We start from the raw sequence: 21,813 nt of genomic DNA on the forward strand, positions 1-21,813 counted from the left end.
GTGTAGGCCGTCATTGTAAATAAGAATTTGTTCTTAACTGACTTGCCTAGTTAAATAAAGGTTAAATAGTAAAAAAAGACTAGTCAGGATCGAGGGAAAGATGAACGGATCAAAGTACAGAGAGATCCTTGATGAAAACTTGTTCCAGAGCGCTCAGGACCTCAGACTGTGGTGAAGGTTCACCTTCCAACAGGACAACGACCCTAAGCACACAGCCAAGTCAACACAGGAGTGGCTTCGGGACAAGTCTCTGAATGTCCTTGAGTGGCCCAGCCAGAGCCCGGATTTGAACCCGATCGAACATCTCTGGAGAGACCTGAAAATAGCTGTGCATGCGATGCTCCCCATCCAACCTGACAGAGCTTGAGAGGATCTTCAGAGACGAATGGGAGAAATCCAAATACAGGTGTGCCAAGCTTGTAGCATCATACCCAAGACTTGAGGCTGTAATTGCTGTCAAAGGTGCTTCAACAAAGTACTGAGTAAAGGGTCTGAATACTTATGTAAATGTAATATTTCAGTGTTTAATTTGTAATAAATGTGCAAACATTTCCAAATACCTGTTTTTGCTTTCTCATTATGGGGTATTGTGTGTAGATTGATGAGGGGGGGGGGACAATTTAATCATTTTTAGAATAAGGCTGTAACGTAACAAAATGTGGAAAGAGTCAAGGGGTCTGAATACTTTCCTGAATGCGCTGTATATCTACTTTATCAATCAGATGGTTAACTAGCAAATATATTCGTTATCCCCTCGCATCTTGTAAAGTTGCCTGATAAAGCTAGCCAGTTGATAGTAGCTCAGATGAATGTCAGAGGCCAGCTAGCTAACGCAATAGCGGCTGTCAATGCAATGGCTGGTCTGGAATTTGTCTGAAATGTATCATTATATTTCACATGATAAACAAACTACTGTGAAGCCTTTTCACAAAAAAATCGATGTACACATATAAAAGAGACGATTAGCTTCAAGATCGTTTTGGTTGAATTGGTCAGGAGTAAAAGGTCCTGCCCACAGAGCAGCTCAAATCGAATTTTTACTTGCGAATCTCTTTCTACAAACTTACAAAACTTTCTACAAGCTTACGAATCTCTTGCTAACGTGGCAACAGTGACAGAACTCCGAGTGTGCGCAGATTAAAAATCTGTAAGTGTATTTTTGATTCAGAGCAGAATATTAATAGTCGTAAATGGCCTTATAATAATTCTGAAAATAAATAGTGCTTACAAATCTTATTGAATCTATTCAAATGTGAAGTTACAAGTTTGCGACGGTTGGTAAATCTTTCACACTGTCACGATCGTTATAATGAGCGGACCAAGGCGCAGCGTGATATGCGTACATCTCTTTTAATAGTGTACTAGCAACACGATACAAAAAACAAAACAACAAAACGAAACGTGAAGTCCTCGGTTATGAACACAAACCAACACGGAACAAGATCCCACAAAACACAAGTGCACAACAGGCTGCCTAAGTATGGTTCCCAATCAGAGACAACAAGCAACAGCTGATTCATGTTGCCTCTGATTGAGAACCACCCCGGCCAACCTAGAAAACACATGAACTAGAAACTGAACATAGAACACAAATCATAGACCCTACACACCCTGGCTCAACATATAAGAGTCCCCAGAGCCAGGGCGTGACAGTACCCCCCCAAAGGTGCGGACTGCGACCGCGCCAACATAAACCCAACAGGGGAGGGGCCGGGTGGGCATTCCGCCTCGGAGGCGGATCCGGCTCCGGGCGTGACCACCACCCTCTAACAACCCCCCCGTGGCGCCCCTGGTCTGGTCCCGCTGGCTGGAGCTGGACTGGACATCGGTGGAGCGGATTGCTTAGGCTCCGGTGTGGAGCAGCTGACCGGTACCTGACCAGGTACTGGTGAAACAGGCACGGGCTGTGCCGGACTGACGACGCGCACCACAGGCTTGATGCGGGGAGCAGGGACGGGCCGGACCGGGCTGGCGACGCGCACCACAGGCTTGGTGCGGGGAGCAGGAATGGGCCGGACCGGGCTGACAAAGCGCACCACTGGCTTGGTGCGGGGAGCAGGAACAGGCCGGGCCGGGCTGACGACGCGCACCATTGGCTTGGTGCGGGGAGCAGGAATGGGCCGGACCGGCTGACGAGCGCACCACTGGCTTGGTGCGGGGAGCAGGAACAGGCCGGGCGGGCTGACGACGCGCACCATTGGCTTGGTGCGGGGAGCAGGAACGGGCCGGAACGGGCTGACGAAGCGCACCACCGGCTTGGTGCGGGGGGCAGGAACAGGCCGGGCCGGGCTGACGACGCGCACCATAGGCTTGGTGCGGGGAGCAGCAACAGGCCGGGCCGGGCTGGCGACGCGCACCATAGGCTTGGTGCGGGGAGCAGGAACAGGCCGGACCGGGCTGTGGGGACGGACTGGAGATCTGGAGCGATGAGCTGACACAACCCGTCCTGGCTGAATGCCTATTTTTACACACTCTGGGTGAGGCATCAGCACAGGACGTACAGGGCTGTGTACTCGTACTGGCACTACAGCACGTGGCACTGGCGCAGGATATCCGGGACCGAGGAGGGGCACTGGAGGCCACAAGCGTTGAGCCGGCACACTCCGTCCTGGCTGCATGCCCACCTTAGCACGACACGTGCGTGGTGCTAGCACAGGACGTACAGGACTGTGCCGGACCACTCGCGGCACAGTACGCAGCTCCGCATACCTCGGAACCTGCCCAGTCTCACGCTGCCTAGCCTGAGTACGGGGAGTTGGCTCTGCTCTACCTCTAGGCTCCGCCAACCTCCCTTCCAGCTCCCAAACCCGGTGGCCTCCTCTCCTAATCCCCAAACTCGCCCAGTAGCTGCCTCCAGCAGCCCCGTCGTCCATGCCGTATGCCCCCCCCCAAAAAATTATTGGGGTTGCCTCTTGCGTGTCCGACGTCGGCCCGGTTGGCGCCGCTGCTCCTCTCTATGGCGCGACTCCACCGTCTCCTCCCACGGATGGCGATCCATTCCGGCCTGGATTTCCTCCCAAGTCCAGGACCCCTGCCCATCCAAGATCTCCTCCCAAGTCCAGGCTGTCTGCTCCTGGACACGCTGCTTGGTCCTGTTTTGGTTGGATCTTCTGTCACGATTGTTATAATGAGCGGACCAAGGCGCAGCGTGATATGCGTACATCTCTTTTAATAGTGTACTAGCAACACGATACAAAAAACAAAACAACAAAAAGAAATGTGAAGTCCTCGGTTATGAACACAAACCAACACGGAACAAGATCCCACAAAACACAAGTGCACAACAGGCTGCCTAAGTATGGTTCCCAATCAGAGACAACAAGCAACAGCTGATTCACGTTGCCTCTGATTGAGAACCACCCCGGCCAACCTAGAAAACACATGAACTAGAAACTGAACATAGAACACAAAACATAGACCCTACACACCCTGGCTCAACATGTAAGAGTCCCCAGAGCCAGGGCGTGACACACACATCATGATACAATTTTTCAAAATAAAATATTTGTAAAGGCCAGCTCTGTGTAGTGTACAGCTTAAAGTGGTCCTTTTGACAGATACTCCAATCTCCACTGTGGAGATTTGCAGCTCCTTCAGGGTTATCTTTGGTGTCTTTGTTGCCTCTCTGATTAATGCCCTCCTTGCCTGGTCCGTGAGTTCTGGTGGGCGGCCCTCTCTTAGCAGGTTTGTTGTGGTGCCATATTCTTTCAATTTTTTATAATGGATTTAATGGTACTCCGTGGGATGTTCAACGTTTCAGATATTTTTTATAACCCAACCCTGTTCTGTACTTCTCCACAACTTTGTCCCTGACCTGTTTGGAGAGCTCCTTGGTCTTCATGGTGCCACTTGCTTGGTGGTGGCCCTTGTTTAGTGGTGTTGTAGACTCTGGGGCCTTTCAGAACAGGTGTATATATACTGAGATCATGTGACACTAAAATTGCACACAGGTGGACTTTATTTAACTAATTATGTGACTTCTGAAGGTAATTGGTTTCACCAGATCTTATTTAGGGGCTTCATAGCAAAGGGGGTGAATACATATGCACGCACCACTTTTCCGTTATTTATTCTTTCGAATTTTTTTAAACAAGTAATTTTTTTCATTTCACTTCACCAATTTCGACTATTTTGTGTATGTCCATTACATGAAATCCAAATAAAAATCTATTTAAATTACAGGTTGTAATGCAACAAAATAGGAAAAACACCAAGAGGGGTGAATACTTTTGCAAGGCACTGTATGTCCCTCTCAAAAGGTATCCTGGACCCTTAGGGGAGTGGATATACTCCATTGCATCTCATTCCCTTTCCAGACCATGTCTTTCTCTACTGTAGTGATATTTCCACAGTGCCAAAGTGCTGTGTCACTGTGATGACAGTGTGAATGTTTCCACAAAAGTCTGAATGCTTCAAATGTGTGCCTAACTGCTTATGTTGGGTAGGGCTGTGACAGTCATGGAATGTTGGATGATGGTAATTGGTCAGCCAAATGACCGAGGTCTCCCTAATAATGTTTGAATATCAAAAAAAAATGTTTTGGGGGGGGACATATTTTCTCCTTTCTTCCACTCCTGACTGCATGTGCTGCCATAGAAATAGAATGGTCCCCATTCAAGTCAATGATGGCATAATGGGTGGACTGGTGACCATTGCGAGTGTACCCATAGGAGCAAAGCAGGATGTAAAAGCAGGAAGTGTACCCATCAATATGTGCTGTAATTTGTTGATTTAACTCAACTGACATTACAAAAAATACATTCCTTTGCATGTGCCAGATCAGTTAACAATTTGAATGAACATTCCACATTACTACGGAAATTATTGCCTCACAATACCAGGCAGCCATTGCAGTGTACCCTTGAGTTTAACAGTCAGATTGCCAGGGTTAGAGGTTCCAAGCCCATTATAATAATTTTCTACAACCCCTTGCTTGTTTAGGGGCAACAAAGTTTCATCATGTTGTTAAGAGTCCGTATTGCAGAAACGGACTGAACCGCAGGAATGCCCGGCCGTCCCATCTTCAGTCAGCAGTTTTTTTTTACGGTTATGACGTTTATTATTATTTCCATGATAGCCTTCATCCATAACTGTCATTTATATAGTAACCAGTCGGGGACAACTTTGCAACCCTTTGACTTTTACCTATAACTGGTTTGCCACTGTAAATAGCTGTGTGAAGGATCACAAGTTTCTAACACTACATTATATTGGGATCATGTGTTAATATTGTGCGTTTAGTGCAGGGGTGTTGATTCTCTGTCCATCAGTGACATTAGTTAGTTAATCACAAGTAAGAGGTGGAATTAGAGTTGTAATATGGTATTATATGGACTCATCTGACATTGTGGCTCTCAGAGACTAGAGCTGAGGACATCAGACAGACAACAGCCATAGTAGTGTCACATTTGACCTCTACTAAGTGCTGTTTTGACATGGAACTAAACAAACTACTCAGGGGAATCCCTATGTAATTCCTAACATCATCAAAATACATTATCAAAATGAATAGCCTACTTAGCATAAGGTTCTAAAATAAATCATGCTTACTTATTGTACTGAACATGCTTTTGGAAAACAGTTTTACTAGGTTAACACTGCCCTCATCTGGCACATGTTATGTACTACAGACAAAATCATTCTGATGCCCTGAATGAATGTTGAATTTTTAAATCCGCCATTAGACATGTACAACATCAATCATTCCAAGTCTGATTTGCACATATTTCACACTGATCCGGATGTATAATACTTCCACTCCCTGTCATTCAACTGAAGGGCACCTCCATTGCTGTCCTATTATTATTATTTTGTCTCTGCCTGAGATTGGTAGGTGGGAAGGTAGAACTGAAACCAGATGACCTGGAATTAACTCCTGGTATCAAAATGACCCTGAGAAGAGCACCTTGATGGGCTGCAGACTACTTCAGAATCGCTTCTATGACATTGGAGTCTCAATGGTGTGTCTCTTCCCTTACTGCATAAAGGCCTACTGCAAATTAGGTCTAGTGCTAATCTAACTCTAATACAATTTAAGCAAAACCTTATTTTGTCTAAAAACAGACCACAACAAAACATTCACTTGACCTGGTATTTCACAATAGCATCTACTATCCATCAAGTGTTTAGTGGGAGGTGTTGTGGCAACTCTAAGGGGACAAACTCAACATGATGGCTTAATTCCTAACCGGACATGAAGAGAGTGATGGTGTAACACCAACCCATTTGTGGTCTGACCTCAAAGTGTCCATTTGATTAAGGCAGCAAACTGTGTGTATGTCTGAGGGGGAGTCCGAATTAGGAGTCGGGTTGAAGTTTCCATCTCTGTATCAGTGTTTAAATAACGACTCTGCTGCTTGATAGTAGGCATTGAATCTGTTATTTTCTGTTGGCATTATGAATGTTATTTGGTGCCATAGATGTGTGCGCTCCACCTTTTCCTACAGACTTATATCCTGGATTTGAAGATGGCTGATTTGTGCATAAAAAACGAACATGCAGGAATCTACAGTTAAGTTATGATGTACAGAATCTCTCTCCATTAAGTAAGATCCTGGGGGACTTCAGGTGAAATTGTTGCTTCCATACGACTAAGAAACTTATGCTCTAAAAAGTGATTATGCATTTATACAATTGGATTGGAGCAATTTCATGCTCTACCCTCTCACTCAGGTTAGAGAGCATATCAACCGCATATGAGCATTACACATAATTACTGAGCTCATCTGATTCTGTGAATATTCATAGCATGACTGCTTTTCAAGCAGCAAGCAATTGCAAAATGATACTAATGATGCAGTGGGTGAAACAGTTTCCCCCAGTCTCAGTAAAATTAATCTGGAATGTATAACATGAGTAAGGATGAGAATATCCAAAATGAGAAAATCATGGTTGGTATGGTTAATCTTACTGTCCTCTTCTAATATTGACCAATGCTGTTAGGCCTAATTGCATTTGAGTTATCATTCCAGTATTCAAGAAAAAATTTCTTACCTGTATTATTACCTTGTTCGCAAGGGGTAATTTCCTTGACGCGCACTCCCAGAAGAGCGTGTGTAGTAGTTTGTGAATAGATGCAATAGAGTCAATGGAACGCAGACATTCCATTGACCAGAATGGCGCACAATCAACAAATCTGATCTAACAAAGTAGATATTCGTCATGATTTATGTATTGTAACAGGCCTACAATGTCCATTTTGGATATATTTGCCTGTTATCACTGCATAACATGTAGAAGTTGTCCCTTTTCAGGTTTAGAAGAAGTGACTGCTAAATGCTAATGTAAAGGATGTCATGCTGCTTGCTTAGCGAGTACCACTTCCTCCCATACCTGGCGTGAACTTGGGACCTCTGCCTTGCTAGCACACCTGACCGCCCTCCTGAAGCGTCTTACCAGTCGGTGCCACGCGAAAAGCTAGCTATTCCCTGGTGCAAGTGGGGACACTTCAGGCACACACATCCCCATGTGCTACATTCACCCCTCAAACTTACTCAACAACGACCCCAGCGTGACTGTAGATCTGAGTCACCAGGCAGCACTGTAAAGGACATCACACTGCTTGCTTAGCGAGTACCACTTCCTCCCGATTAGGCCCATTCCTGGCGTGAACTCGGGACCTCTGCCTTGCTAGCACACCTGACCGCCCTCCTGAAGTGTCTTACCAGTCAGCACCACGTGAAAAGCTAGCTATTTGCTGGCGCAAGTGGGTACACTTCAGGCTGAGGAGTACGTTTTACACATCCCCATGTGCTACACTAACTCCCGTTCATATAAGCTGGTTAGCATAGCTAGCATACAGAAATCGGTGGTGGTAGTCAGTCGTTTTTATGCAGTTGATTAGTAACGATGATATATGTGTTGGGATTGACATCCATACAAACATTATAAAATGTGTACCTCAACATAGTGTGAAATACACATATCAAGAATAGCCTAAATGTAAGCTAATTTTGCTGGGGGGGGCAATGAGAAGACTCTGGATATTTCCCCCATGGCCCTTTCCCCCACTAGTTTCCATGGCAATTTCATTGTTTTGATCGAGTTCGATTGACCTCTATCACGGCAACAGGTGTTACATTTTGAGAAGATCAAAATTCTCATAATTGTGCTTATTGTCATGTTTTCCTTTCATGATACTTGCCTGTTGTCATTTGTCGGGCAAAATGCATTGAGTAATTTGTGTGCCAAGGTGGTAATGCTAGAGAAAAGTGGGATAACAACCCCTAGAGGGAGGAAAATCGTACTGTTTTAAAGCTAATTTCCTGCAATTCTATGTATTTTGACATGGCTTAGGCCTATGACCAGGGTGGGATTTAAAAATAATAAAAACCACAGGTTAGGTGTATTCAGGATTCTTTGAACATTAAATGAACACTCAAGGTTTGACAACTTTGTTACTTTGAGACTTTTGGGGGATGAAATTTAAAGTGTGCTAATATTTCTTAGGTGGTTTGACACATTATCCAGACAGTAATGTAATGAGATGGGGAGAAACAGTGTGAAGGTTGGAAGCAGGGACTGATCCCGGTGAAAATTATGCGACACATACCGGGGAGTGTTACCACTACCTCAAGGCTCTGCACAGGAAATACTGTAGCCCTACTAATATTCATGGTTAATGGCAGTGGGTACCCAAATCACAGATTGCAGTCTCCTTGGCCATAGACTGTTTTCAAGGTAAGGACACACATTTGAGTGAACTCTCTTTAAAAATAGGGCTGGAAGAAAATCCTGCTTGCTCTCCAGGAGGGTTGGCCACCCCTGATCAAATCAAATCAAATCAAATCAAATTGTATTGGTCACATGCGCCGAATACAACAGGTGCAGACATTACAGTGAAATGCTTACTTACAGCCCTTAACCAACAGTGCATTAAAAATAAAACAACAACAAAAAAAGTGTTGAGAAAAAAAAGAGCAGAAGTAAAATAAAATAACAGTAGGGAGGCTATATATACAGGGGGGTACCGTTGCAGAGTCAATGTGCGGGGGCACCGGCTAGTTGAGGTATTTGAGGTAATATGTACATGTGGGTAGAGTTAAAGTGACTATGCATAAATAATTAACAGAGTAGCAGCAGCGTAAAAAGGATGGGGTGGGGGGCAGTGCAAATAGTGCCTACTAGCCTGATCTGTGTTTCCCAAGTGCTAGGTATTTGAAAATGTTCTTGTTATAACAATTCATTTCTCAAAATCACCCAACCTTCAAGACAAATCTAATGAATATCAATATTCAGGTTGTTTATGCCTACTAGTTGAATATCCTTGCTATCATCTTACTCTACATAGACAAAATACGATGCATTTATGAGTTGTGAGTCCCCCTACCATCTCTGCCTAGCATGTGCACAATACTAAAATGTAAAATATTATATTTGATTCCAGGAGCATTTAATATCCAATGCGTATTTGTGTGACTTATTCAAAACTGTCCATGAATGGCTACAAATATACATAGCCTCATATAATTCATTTTCAAAGACAAATGTAGGCATATCAGATTTCAAACATGTGATTAAGGTGGCAAAATAGGGAAGAAGTGGAATAATAAAATAAGTGTGGGGAATAACAGTAGTATTCTTGCTGACAAGCACAATAATTACCATATATTTTAGCCCATTGTTAAGAATGAGAATTGTTCCACTGATCAGACTAAATAATACAATCTCCTGAAGACAAGATTACATTAATCTGCATCTACATCCTAACCAAATAATGTTTATATTTATTGTCCCCCCCCCTCTAGAAATGTATTTGATAGTTACAAATCAGGTCACCCTACCAAACTTCCCTGCTAAAATACTGTAGGTCTCTGTCTGCTGCCTTTTTCGTTGTCTCAGCCTAAATGCCAATCACCAAACGAGGGGACTAATGCATGTGTGATCTAAATCGACTTTAGGACATGCTGTCAAAAGGCTGCAGTCTGCAACATAACAATCAATCAATCAAATTTATTTATAAAGCCCTTTTTACATCAGCAGATGTCACAAAGTGCTATACAGAAACCCAGCCTAAAACCCCAAACAGCAAGCAATGCAGATGTAGAAAGTTATTTTGTCGAGATCACAAGATCATTTTCTCATGATCACAACATAACAAAAGTTGTTTTGTTGAGTTGTTTAACAAGATTACCTAGCTAACTAGCTAGCTAGCTCGCTCATAAGACTAGTCAAGTTAGCTATGTTTGCTTGCAGGCGATTGGCTGTGGTCTTGGGGGTGGCGCACAACCTGGGAGACAGGTATCGTTCAGGGCTTAAATGCCCCACGAGGGCTTAGTTCCCCCACAAACTCTTAGCTGAAGTTAAGGGATATTTAGCTTGCTAACATTCTAATGTATAAACTGATAATGAGCTCCAAACACAAATGAAAGCAAATTTTGTTAGAATGAAATGTACCATCCCTAACTTTTGTTGTGTCGTGATCACGAGAAAATTATCTTCTGATCTCGACATAACTACTTTGTTATGATCATGAGATAAATAAGTTACCTTGTCCGGGAGAGATTTACATGTTATCAAAACGTCACGCCAGGGTAAGCCTACACGAAACACAGCCCTTATTTTAAGTGTTTCTAAAATATCCTATGGGAAAAATGAATGGTGGAAAAACGATTGGAACCATTTCCCTGTTTGACCACTAGGTTTTATGGGTATTATGGCACCTCCACTGTAGGGCTCTACCTGTATATTCAACTAGCCCAGGCTTCCTGATACAGAGGGTAGGCTATTTGAATGAGTTGGTTTCAGTCTTTAGGATGAGAAGGAGGAGAACGTAAATGTGTGTGCTACGTTAGCCTATGTCAAGTTAGGCCAATTGATTTAGCTCCTTTTTTTCTTGCTTTCCTTGGTCTTGAGCACATGAATGCAGTCATAAACCTTTGTTCAATAAATCTGGCACCTATTGGAAATCATCTTCCATCCTGTGTTACTGTTATGAACCCTGTGGCTTTAAAAGTCTAGGGTGGATGGAAAAGAGACCCATAACATAACTCATGCAAATTAGAATAGTGACACGGAAACAGTGAGAACAAAAATACACCGACAACCATAAGCTACCGTCAAACACAAAATGTTTATTATGAACACACGGTAAAGGTTTGGGAAAAGGGGCTGAGCAGGACCCAAGGAATGAAACAATAATGTCAAAAAACCCTAAACTGATCTAGCCTGCCTCAAGAACCGCTAAGCTACTGCTAACCATACAAAAATACAGTGGGTGGTCCGCTCAGGTCTAACTAGTGTTTTTAGACAATGCTCTTTCTACGGGTAATGTATGCCCAAGGGCAACTTGCTAAATGCATGAGTACACAAAAAACAAGACACCACAGTATTCATACTCACAAACTAAAAGAGTCTCTGTCAGCAAACACAACTGACTGGCTTTTAAAACAATGGGATGTGTGATGTGAGTGAAAAAACAGAAACAGGTGGTGCAATGCAGAGGAATGTCCACTGATTGGTCCACCTCAGCAATCAGCAGACAAACGGATGTCGGACAGGTGGACCTGTGATTAGGGCTGAAGGAGAGGAAAAACACAAAAACACATACAGGCTACCTGTATCCATAACAGCTACCGACCTATCACCTCCTTTGGTCCTGAGACACGGGGAGATTGGGAGAATCTCAATTGCATACTCCTCACATCCTCTCTCCTTCTCAAAACCGATTGGATGAGAAAGCCATTCCCTCCCCTCTGACCTTCTCCTCCAATGGGTTTTGAGAAGGAGACGAGGAGAGGGGACGTATGCAATTGAGATTCTCCCACAAATCAAATCAAAATTGTATTGGTCACGTAGGCTTAAACATACTGTATTTTGCCTATGCTATCACAGGTGCAGCAAAATGCTTAGGTTTCTAGCTCCAATAGTGCAGTAATACCTAACAATACAAAACAATACACACAAATCCCAAAAAAATTATAAAAACAAAGAAATTAAGAAATATCAGAACAAGTAAAGTCAGTGTCAGGGATTCAGCCGAGGCTGCCCCTCCTCCTTGCTCGGGCAGGCTTCAGCGTTCGTCGTCCCCGGAGTACTAGCTGCTACCAATCTATGTTTCTGTGTTTGACTTGTTTGGTCTTGATTGTCTACACCTGTTTCCCATTATGTTGTATTGTCTTCCCTATTTAACCCTCTGTCTTTCATTGTGTGTTGTGTGTGATTTCGTCATCGGCAGTCGTTAGTGTGCGGGTTATTTTCCTCCCTGTTTGGAGGTTGTATGAACTCAGTTTACTCTTTAGTAAAGTACGTTTCCAGTAAGCTCTGTGTCCTGCGTTTGACTTCGCCCACCGCATTCACTGACGCTTATGACAGTCAGAGTCCGGAATATATTTAAAATGTGTATATATATATATATATATATATATATATACACACTACCGGTCAAAGGTTTTAGAACACCTATACATTCAAGGGTTTTTCTTTATTTTTTACAATTTTCTACATTGTAGAATAATAGTGAAGACATCAAAACTATGAAATAACACATATGGAATCACGTAGTAACCAACAAAGTGTTAAACAAATCAATATATATTTTATATTTGAGATTCTTCAAATAGCCACCCTTTGCCTTTGATGACAGCTTTGCACACACTTGGCATTCTCTCAACCAGCTACACCTGGAATGCTTTTCCAACAGTCTTGAAGGAGTTCCCACATATGCTGAGCACTTGTTGGCTGCTTTTCCTTCACTCTTCGGTCCGACTCATCCCTAACTATCTCAATTTGGTTGGGGGATTGTGGAGGCCAGGTCATCTGATGCAGCACTCCATCACTCTCCTCCTTGGTAAAATAGCCCTTACACAGCCTGGAGGTGTGTTTGGTCATTGTCCTGTTGAAAAACAAATGATAGTCCCACTAAGCCCAAATCAGATGGGATGGCATATCGCTGCAGAATGCTGTGGTAGCCATGCTGGTTAAGTGTGCCTTGAATTCTAAATAAATCACAGACAGTGTCACCAGAAAAGCACCCCCACACCATAACACCTCCTCTTCAATGCTTTACGGTGTGAAATACACATGCAGAGATCATCCGTTCACCCACACACGTCTCACAAAGACACGGCGGTTGGAACAAAAATCTCATATTTGGACTCCAGACCAAAGGACACATTTCCTGCTGGTCTAATGTCCATTGCTCGTGTTTCTTGGCCCAAGCAAGTCTCTTCTTCTTAGTGGAGTCCTTTAGTGGTTTCTTTGCAGCAATTCGACCATGAAGGCCTGATTCACACAGTCTCCTCTGAAGAGTTGATGTTGAGATGTGTCTGTTACTTGAACTCTGTGAAGCATTTATTTGGGCTGCAATTTCTGAGGCTGGTAACTCTAATGAACTTATATTCTGCAGCAGAGGTAACTCTGGGTCTTCCATTCCTGTGGCGGTCCTCATGTGAGACAGTTTCATCATAGCGCTTGATGGTTTGTGCGATGAACTTGAAGAAACTTTCAAAGTTCTTGAAATGTTCCATATTGACTGACCTTCATGTCTTAAAGTAGACGTTGCTTCCAGAGGCAGTTTGGAAATTGGGAGTGTTGCAACCGAGGACAGACGATTATTACGCCCTACGTGCTTCAGCACTCGGCAGTTCCGTTCTGTGAGCTTGTGTGGCCTAACACTTCGCAGCTGAGTCGTTGTTGCTCCAATACTTTTCCACTTCACAATAACAGCACTTACAGTTGACCGGGGCAGCTCTAGCAGGGCAGAAATATGACGAACTGACTTGTTGGAAAGGTGGCATCCTATGACGGTTCCATGTTGAAAGTCACTGAGCTCTTCAGTAAGACCATTCTACAGCCAATGTTTGTCTATGGAGATTGCATGGCTGTGTGCTCTACTTTATACACCTGTCAGCAACAGGTGTGGCTGAAATAGCAGAGTCCGCTAATTTGAAGGGGTGTCCACATACTTTTGTATATATAGTGTATGTGTCAGAATATGTGACCAATAAAATGTGATTTGTCACACACACACTGTAGGCCTACTGTGGGAGAATCTCAGTTGTATTCTCCTCACGTCCTCTCTCCTCGCCTCCTTCTCAAACCCCATTGTAGGAGAAGATCAGAGGGGAGGCTTCCTCATCCAATCAGTTTTGAGGCGATTGGATGATGGTGTGTATAGACATTATGGACAGTGAATAAATAGAAAAGGTGTGTACAGCAGTAGTTGTGTGTGTTTTTGTCTGTCTGTCTGTGCGTGCGTAGGTGTATATTTGTATTTTTATTTATTATGGATCCCCAAGGCTGCAGCTACTCTTCCTGGGTTCCAGCTAAATTAAGGCAGTTATACATTTTAAAAACATTACAATATATTCATAACAGATTTCACAACATATTAAGTGTGTGCCCTCAGGCCTCTACTCTACTACCACATATACATATACAGTTGAAGTCGGAAGTTTACATACACCTTAGCCAAATACATTTAAGCTCAGTTTTTCCACAATCCCTGACATTTAATCCTAGTACATATTCCCTGTCTTAGGTCAGTTAGGATCACCACTTTATTTTAAGAATGTGAAATGTCAGAATAATACTAGAGAGAATGATTTATTTCAGCTTTTATTTATTTATTCACATTCCCAGTTGGTCAGAAGTTTACATACACTCAATTAGTATTTGGTAGCATTGCCTTTAAATTGTTTAACTTGGGTCAAATGTTTCGGGTAGCCTTCCACAAGCTTCCCACAATAAGTTGGGTGAATTTTGGCCCATTCCTCCTGACAGAGCTGGTGTAACTGAGTCAGGTTTGTAGGCCTCCTTGCTCGCACACGCTTTTTCAGTTCTGCCCACACATTTTCTATACGATTGAGGTCAGGGCTTTGTGATTGCCACTCCAATACCTTGACTTTGTTGTCCTTAAGCCATTTTGCCACAACTTTGGAAGTATGCTTGGGGTCATTGTCCATTTGGAAGACCCATTTGCGACCAAGCTTTAACTTCCTGACTGATGTCTTGAGATGTTGCTTCAATATATCCACATAATTTTCCATCCTCATGATGCCATCTATTTTGTGAAGTGCACCAGTCCTTCCTGCAGCAAAGCACCCCCACAGCATGATGCTGCCACCCCCGTGCTTCACGGTTGGGATGGTGTTCTTCGGCTTGCAAGCAACCCCCATTTTCCTCCAAACATAACGATGGTCATTATGGCCAAACAGTTCTATTTTCGTTTCATCAGACCAGAGGACACTTCTCCAAAAAGTACGATCTTTGTCCCCATGTGCAGTTGCAAACTGTAGTCTGGCTTTTTTATGGCGGTTTTGGAGCAATGGGTTTTTCCTTACTGAGCAGCCTTTCAGGTTGTGTCGATATAGGACTCGTTTTCCTGTGGATATAGATACGTTTGTACCTGTTTTATCCAGCATCTTCACAAGGTCCTTTGCTGTTGTTCTGGGATTGATTTGCACTTTTCACACCAAAGTACGTTAATCTCTAGGAGACAGAACGCTTCTCCTTCCTGAGCGGTATGACGGCTGCATGGTCCCATGGTGTTTATATGTGCGTGCTATTGTTCGTACAGATGAACGTGGTACCTTCAGGCATTTGGAAAATGCTCCCAAGGATGAACCAGACTTGTGGAGGTCTACAATTCTTTTTCTGAGGTCTTGGCTAATTTCTTTTGATTTTCCCATGATGTCAAGCAAAGAGGCACTGAGTTTGAAGGTACAGTGAGGGAAAAAAGTATTTGATCCCCTGCTGATTTTGTAGGTTTGCCCACTGACAAAGAAATGATCAGTCTATAATTTTAATGGTAGGTTTATTTGAACACTCTTAAAGGGAGTGCTCCTAATCTCAGCTTGTTACCTGTATAAAAGACACCTGTCCACAGAAGCAATCAATCAATCAGATTCCAAACTCTCCACCATGGCCAAGACCAAAGAGCTCTCCAAGGATGTCAGGGACAAGATTGCAGACCTACACAAGGCTGGAATGTTCTACAAGACCATCGCCAAGCAGCTTGGTGAGAAGGTGACAACAGTTGGTGCGATTATTCGCAAATGGAAGAAACACAAAATAACTGTCAATCTCCCTCGGCCTGGGGCTCCATGCAAGATCTCACCTCGTGGAGTTGCAATGATCATGAGAACAGTGAGGAATCAGCCCAGAACTACATGGGAGGATCTTGTCAATGGTCTCAAGGCAGCTGGGACCATAGTCACCAAGAAAACAATTGGTAACACATTACACCGCGAAGGACTGAAATCCTGCAGTGCCCGCAAGGTCCCCCTGCTCAAGAAAGCACATATACAGGCCGTCTGAAGTTTGCCAATGAACATCTGAATGATTCAGAGGAGAACTGTGTGAAAGTGTTGTGGTCAGATGAGACCAAAATCGAGCTCTTTGGCATCAACTCAACTCGCCGTGTTTGGAGGAGGAGGAATGCTGCCTATGACCCCAAGATCACCATCTCCACCGTCAAACATGGAGATGGAAACATTATGCTTTGGGGGTGTTTTTCTGCTAAGGGGACAGGAGAACTTCACCGCATCAAAGGGAGGAAGGATGGGGCCATGTACCGTCAAATCTTGGGTGAAAACCTCCTTCCCTCAGCCAGGGCATTGAAAATGGGTCGTGGAAGGGTATTCCAGCATGACAATGACCCAAAACACACGGCCAAGGCAACAAAGGAGTGGCTGAAGAAGAAGCACATTAAGGTCCTGGAGTGGCCTAGCCAGTCTCCAGGCCTTAATCCCATAGAAAATCTGTGGAGGGAGCTGAAGTTTCGAGTTGCCAAACGTCAGCCTCGAAACCTTAATGACTTGGAGAAGATCTGCAAAGAGGAGTGGAACAAAATCCCTCCTGAGATGTGTGCAAACCTGGTGGCCAACTACAAGAAACGTCTGACCTCTGTGATTGCCAACAAGGGTTTTGCCACCAAGTACTAAGTCATGTTTTGCAGAGGGGTCAAATACTTATTTCCCTCTTTAAAATGCAAATCAATTTATAACATTTTTGACTTGCGTTTTTCTGGAATTTTTTGTTGTTATTCTGTCTCTCACTGTTCAAATAAACCTACCATTAAAATTATAGACTGATCATGTCTTTGTCAGTGGGCAAACATACAAAATCAGCAGGGGATCTAATACTTTTTTCCCTCACTGTAGGCCTTGAAATACATTCACAGGTACACCTCCAATTGACTAAAATGGTGTAAATTAGCCTATCAGAAGCTTCTAAAGCCATGACATCATTTTCTGGAATTTTCCAAGCTGTTTAAAGGCACAGTGAACTTAGTGTATGTAAACTTCTGACCCACTGGAATTGTGATACATTGAATTAAAAGTGAAATAATCTGTCTGTAAACAATTGTTGGAAACATTACTTTTGTCATGCACAAAGTAGATGTCCTAACTGACTTGCCAAAACGATAGAAATTTGTGGAGTGGTTGAAAAATGAGTTTTGTATATAACGGTATATACTGTACAACTGTATATACATATATAACACAAAATCCATGTGTATATGTGTGTATAGTGCTTATGTTATCGTGTGTTTGTATGTATGCGTTTCTTCACAATCCCCGCTGTTCCATAAGGTGTATTTTTATCTGTTTTTTTAAATCTAATTTTACTGCTGGCATGAGCTACTTGATGTGGAATAGAGTTCCATGTAGTCATGGCTCTGAGTGCGTGTTGTACATGGAATTGTGTAAATACTTCAGCAACAACTTGTGCTCAACTCTGCATTATTTTATTATGTTTATGTGTGCTCATCAGTGAGGTAATGTTGACTTTCCTATCTTGTGAATAACAGGAGCCTGCATTTAGCCTGTCAGACATCTTTCTGGGGGATTGATTGATTGATTGATTGATTGATTGATTGATTGAATGAGTGAGTGGATTTGTTTGCATACCTTTCTAAAATCCGATCCTCTTAACAAAGGCACATCATTGAAAGGATATACCATATGCAACAAGTTATTGCTCTGTGTAATGTAAGGAAAACTCTATTAGCCTGTATAACAGTAAATAGACTCTGAGGCCACATTTGGCAGTAATTGGTCCATTATGTGACACAGGCCTAGCATTCAAATGAATCAATGTTCTCACAATAACAGCACTTACAGTTGACCGGGGAAGCTCTAGCAGGGCAGAAATTTGACAAACTGACTTGTTGGAAAGGTGGCATCCTATGACGGTTCCATGTTGAAAGTCACTGAGCTCTTCAGTAAGGCCATTCTACTGCCAATGTTTGTCTATGGAGATTGCATGGCGGTGTGCTCGACTTTATACACCTGTCAGCAACGGGTGTGGCTGAAATAGGCCTACTGTGGGAGAATCTCAATTGTATTCTCCTCACGTCCTCTCTCCTCGCCTCCTTCTCAAACCCCATTGTAGGAGAAGATCAGAGGGGAGGCTTCCTCATCCAATCAGTTTTGAGAAGGAGGCGATTGAATGTGGTGTGTATAGACATTATGGACAGTATATGAATAGAAATGGTGTGTACAACAGTAGTTGTGTGTATGTTTGTCTGTCAGTGCGTGTGTATTTATTATGGATCCCCATTAGCTGCTGCCAAGGCAGCAGCTACTCTTCCTGGGGTCCAGCAAAATTAAGGCAGTTATACATTTTTTAAACATTACAATACATTCATAACAGATTTCACAACATATTAAGTGTGTGCCCTCAGGCCTCTACTACCACATATCTATAACACAAAATATATGTGTACATGTGTGTATAGTGCGTATGTTATTGTGTGTTTGTATGTGTCTATGTTTGTGTTGCTTCACAGTCCCCGCTGTTCCATAAGGTGTATTTGTATCTGTTTTTTTAATTCTAGTTTTACTGCTGGCATGAGTTACGTGATGTGGAATAGAGTTCCATGTAGTCATGGCTCTTTGTGCGTGTTGTATATTTTCTCTCGATTTAAGTAGGCCTACTCCTACCAGTAGATGGCTCTGTTGATACTGTAGCATAGGTTTTGTATGAGAACAGGATGACAACATTTATTATCCTTGAATAAAATTGATGTAGGCTAATAATTAAGTGTGTAGCCTTAATTACTAATTAATATACTTAAACTTTAGATAGGCCTAAACATAAAACAAAAACGACACATTTAGTCTACCAAAATAATCATCTCACTTTAATTCGCTTCTCTTTGGGCTATTCCTATGTACCTTGTGCCTGCTTATTATATGCGTATTACACTTATGCTGGTACTCGTGCGATATCACTTCAATGCGTAAAGCAAGGTGGTCACAGCAAAAATACAAAATCATTGAGAAATTATTATCATGTAACGTCCAGTAGCCTTTCATCATCAGGAATGTGGAAGATGCGATGCTCTGCTGCCGTGCTCACTTACAGATTAATGTATGCACCCCGGGGAGGGACTACTTCGCTCGTATTTCTAACGTAGGGACTGTCATAAGACTGCTCTATCGGCCGAATAGCAAGATAAATCCTCTCCTAAGAGGTTTGCGTCATGGAAGATAGGCTACATTTTCATATCCACTTCTCATAAACACCAGCGAATAAAAACATTAACGGAGGTTTTTTCTCAGACAAGAAACCATTTCATTCCTCAAGACGCCGCGAGATCACATTTCCTACATCTACGGTAAGAATGCCTCTGCCTTGATGATGCCACTGTTATTCATATGCCAGCCTGAGCCTAGTTAACATAAAACCAATTGAAATTGTATTATTGAGATATCCCTCTAATGTAGGCTATCCATAGCCCACCCAATCATGTTTTACAATTAAATCCGTGTCAACGAGCTCTGTAAATAGGCCTACCGCATTAAGGCTATATGGCAGATGTCAAAACATGCATTATCAGATTGTCCATGTAGCCTAGGTATATTGTGTGGTATCTTCGAATGCAACATGAATCAATCGATATTTTGCATACCGCTGTTCCTTAAATTGACATGAGACAGAGGTTACCCCATGTAGACAACGCCTACACACAGCCATACAGTAGCAGCCTACACTACAGTAAATGTGGGTTAGTGGAGCAAACCTGCGCCCCTTGCGCCCACCTAGAATGTTTACAAATGCATTCATTGATAACGTTTGATAACTGTGAATCTAAACCTTTTTAAAGGGCACATTTCTGAGCCTTCAGTAGCTCATATTCACCAGCAGTAGTCTATCTCACACCCAGGGCCGGCTCCAGGCATAAGCAGTCTCTTTGGGCCCCGGAACCCAGTTAGAATAGGAGAGTAGACTAGGTGCAAGTTCAGAATTTGGTTGTGCATCAGAAGTTGTACTCTTGTTTTGTCAGCCACTGACAGTCACTCAATTGATTGGTTAGCTAGTCTAGCCAATTAACTAAACTTGTAGTAATCATGACTGAATACCGAACGGGCACACAGGGCTCATGCCCAGGGGCCCTGACCTCCAGGGGGCCCCCATTGATATTGTGAGTCATCTCACTCAGATATCATTAACATGGCATAAGTCATGGCAAAATGTGTAGCACTGCAGAAACCTTGCTTTAAAACTGCAACATTTTCTCTATGCCCCATGGCAAAATATGTAGAATTCCAGGAAATGTACTTGAAAACGTACATTATTCTCTCTGCCGTCAAGAGGGGGTCCACAAAAATATTTGCCCGCTTGGTGGGGGAGCCCCCCAACCAAATCTTGCTTAGGGACCCCAAAAGGCTAGAGCCAGCCCTGCTCACACCTTCAGTGAATGGGGTTGAGGTTAGTCCACATGGTCTAGACGGTGTTGTGCAGGGGTGAGGCGCAGAGAACACATTGATGCATATTTATTAGTAGGCTACCCAATACCGCATGTTGCCTAATGTCTAGCTGTGCATCTAAAAATGTGCTTGGTACTGTAATTGTTAAGGGTGCAGTAGATATGTAATTGTCAAATGATTACTCTCAATACATAAGGACATTGTGTAAATACTTCAGCAATAACTTGTGCTCAACTCTGGATAATTATGTTTGTGTGCTCATCAGGGAGGTAATGTTGACTGTCCTATCTTGTGCATAACAGGAGCCTGCATTTAGCCTGTCAGACAGCTTTTTGGGGGATTGATTGATTGATTGAATGAGTGAGTGGATTTGTTTGCATACCTTTCTAAAATCCGATCCTCTTAACAAAGGCACATAATTAAAAGGATATACCATATGCATCAAGTAATTGCTCTGTGTAATGTAAGGAAAACTCTATTAGCCTGTATAACAGTAAATAGACTCTGAGGCCACATTTGGCAGTAATTGGTCCATTATGTGACATAGGTTTAGCATTCAAATGAATCAATGTTCTCATGCATGAATTATAGATGTTGTTCATTCACAATATCAGTGTAATGTCCTTCAGCGCTATCCCTGATCAAATGACCTAATAAAGCTAGATAATTTTAGACTGATATACAGACACTTTATCCAGAAGTCTATGAATAATATATTGGCTGTGACTTTCTATTCAGGCCTGGAGATATGTGGGATGGGATTAGATACAATGTGTTGCTCAAATGGAGATTATTCATTTCATGATTACTTTTTTTTCCCCCATGTCCTGATTCACAGTCCGGGGGGTTGGTAATCACTTCAATAACAGTGTCTTGCAGGTTTGTCTTTTGCTCAATTACAATCCAGTAAGGCTGCGTTTAGACAGGCAGCCCAATTCTGATTAGTTTGTTTTCGCTAATTGATCTTTTGACCAATCAGATCAGCTCTGAAAAATATCTGATGTGAAAAGATCTAATGTGATTGGTCAAAAGACCAATTTAGTGGAAAAAAAGATCAGAATTGGGCTTCCTGTGTGAATGGATCCTTAAAGATTTTATCTGAGACATTTCAAACAAATGGCATAGTATGTGTATTTTGTGTGGAACTTGGACCTTT

The 21,813-nt window shown here is 42.8% G+C and overlaps 1 protein-coding gene across 2 annotated transcripts in view; it reads left to right on the top strand.

Moving 5' to 3' along the window:
* The first annotated feature begins 19,238 nt into the window (after window positions 1–19,238).
* Window positions 19,239–21,813, top strand: part of LOC121553452 (receptor-type tyrosine-protein phosphatase epsilon) — a 55,852-nt gene continuing 53,277 nt past the window's right edge. For both annotated transcript variants that reach the window (XM_041866565.2, XM_041866566.2), the window contains exon 1: window positions 19,239–19,564. The gene's annotated coding sequence lies outside the window, so the exon portion shown is untranslated. The remainder of the gene's footprint in view (window positions 19,565–21,813) is intronic.

The sequence above is a fragment of the Coregonus clupeaformis genome, chromosome 37, assembly GCF_020615455.1.
Source record: "Coregonus clupeaformis isolate EN_2021a chromosome 37, ASM2061545v1, whole genome shotgun sequence".
NCBI lineage: Eukaryota > Metazoa > Chordata > Actinopteri > Salmoniformes > Salmonidae > Coregonus > Coregonus clupeaformis.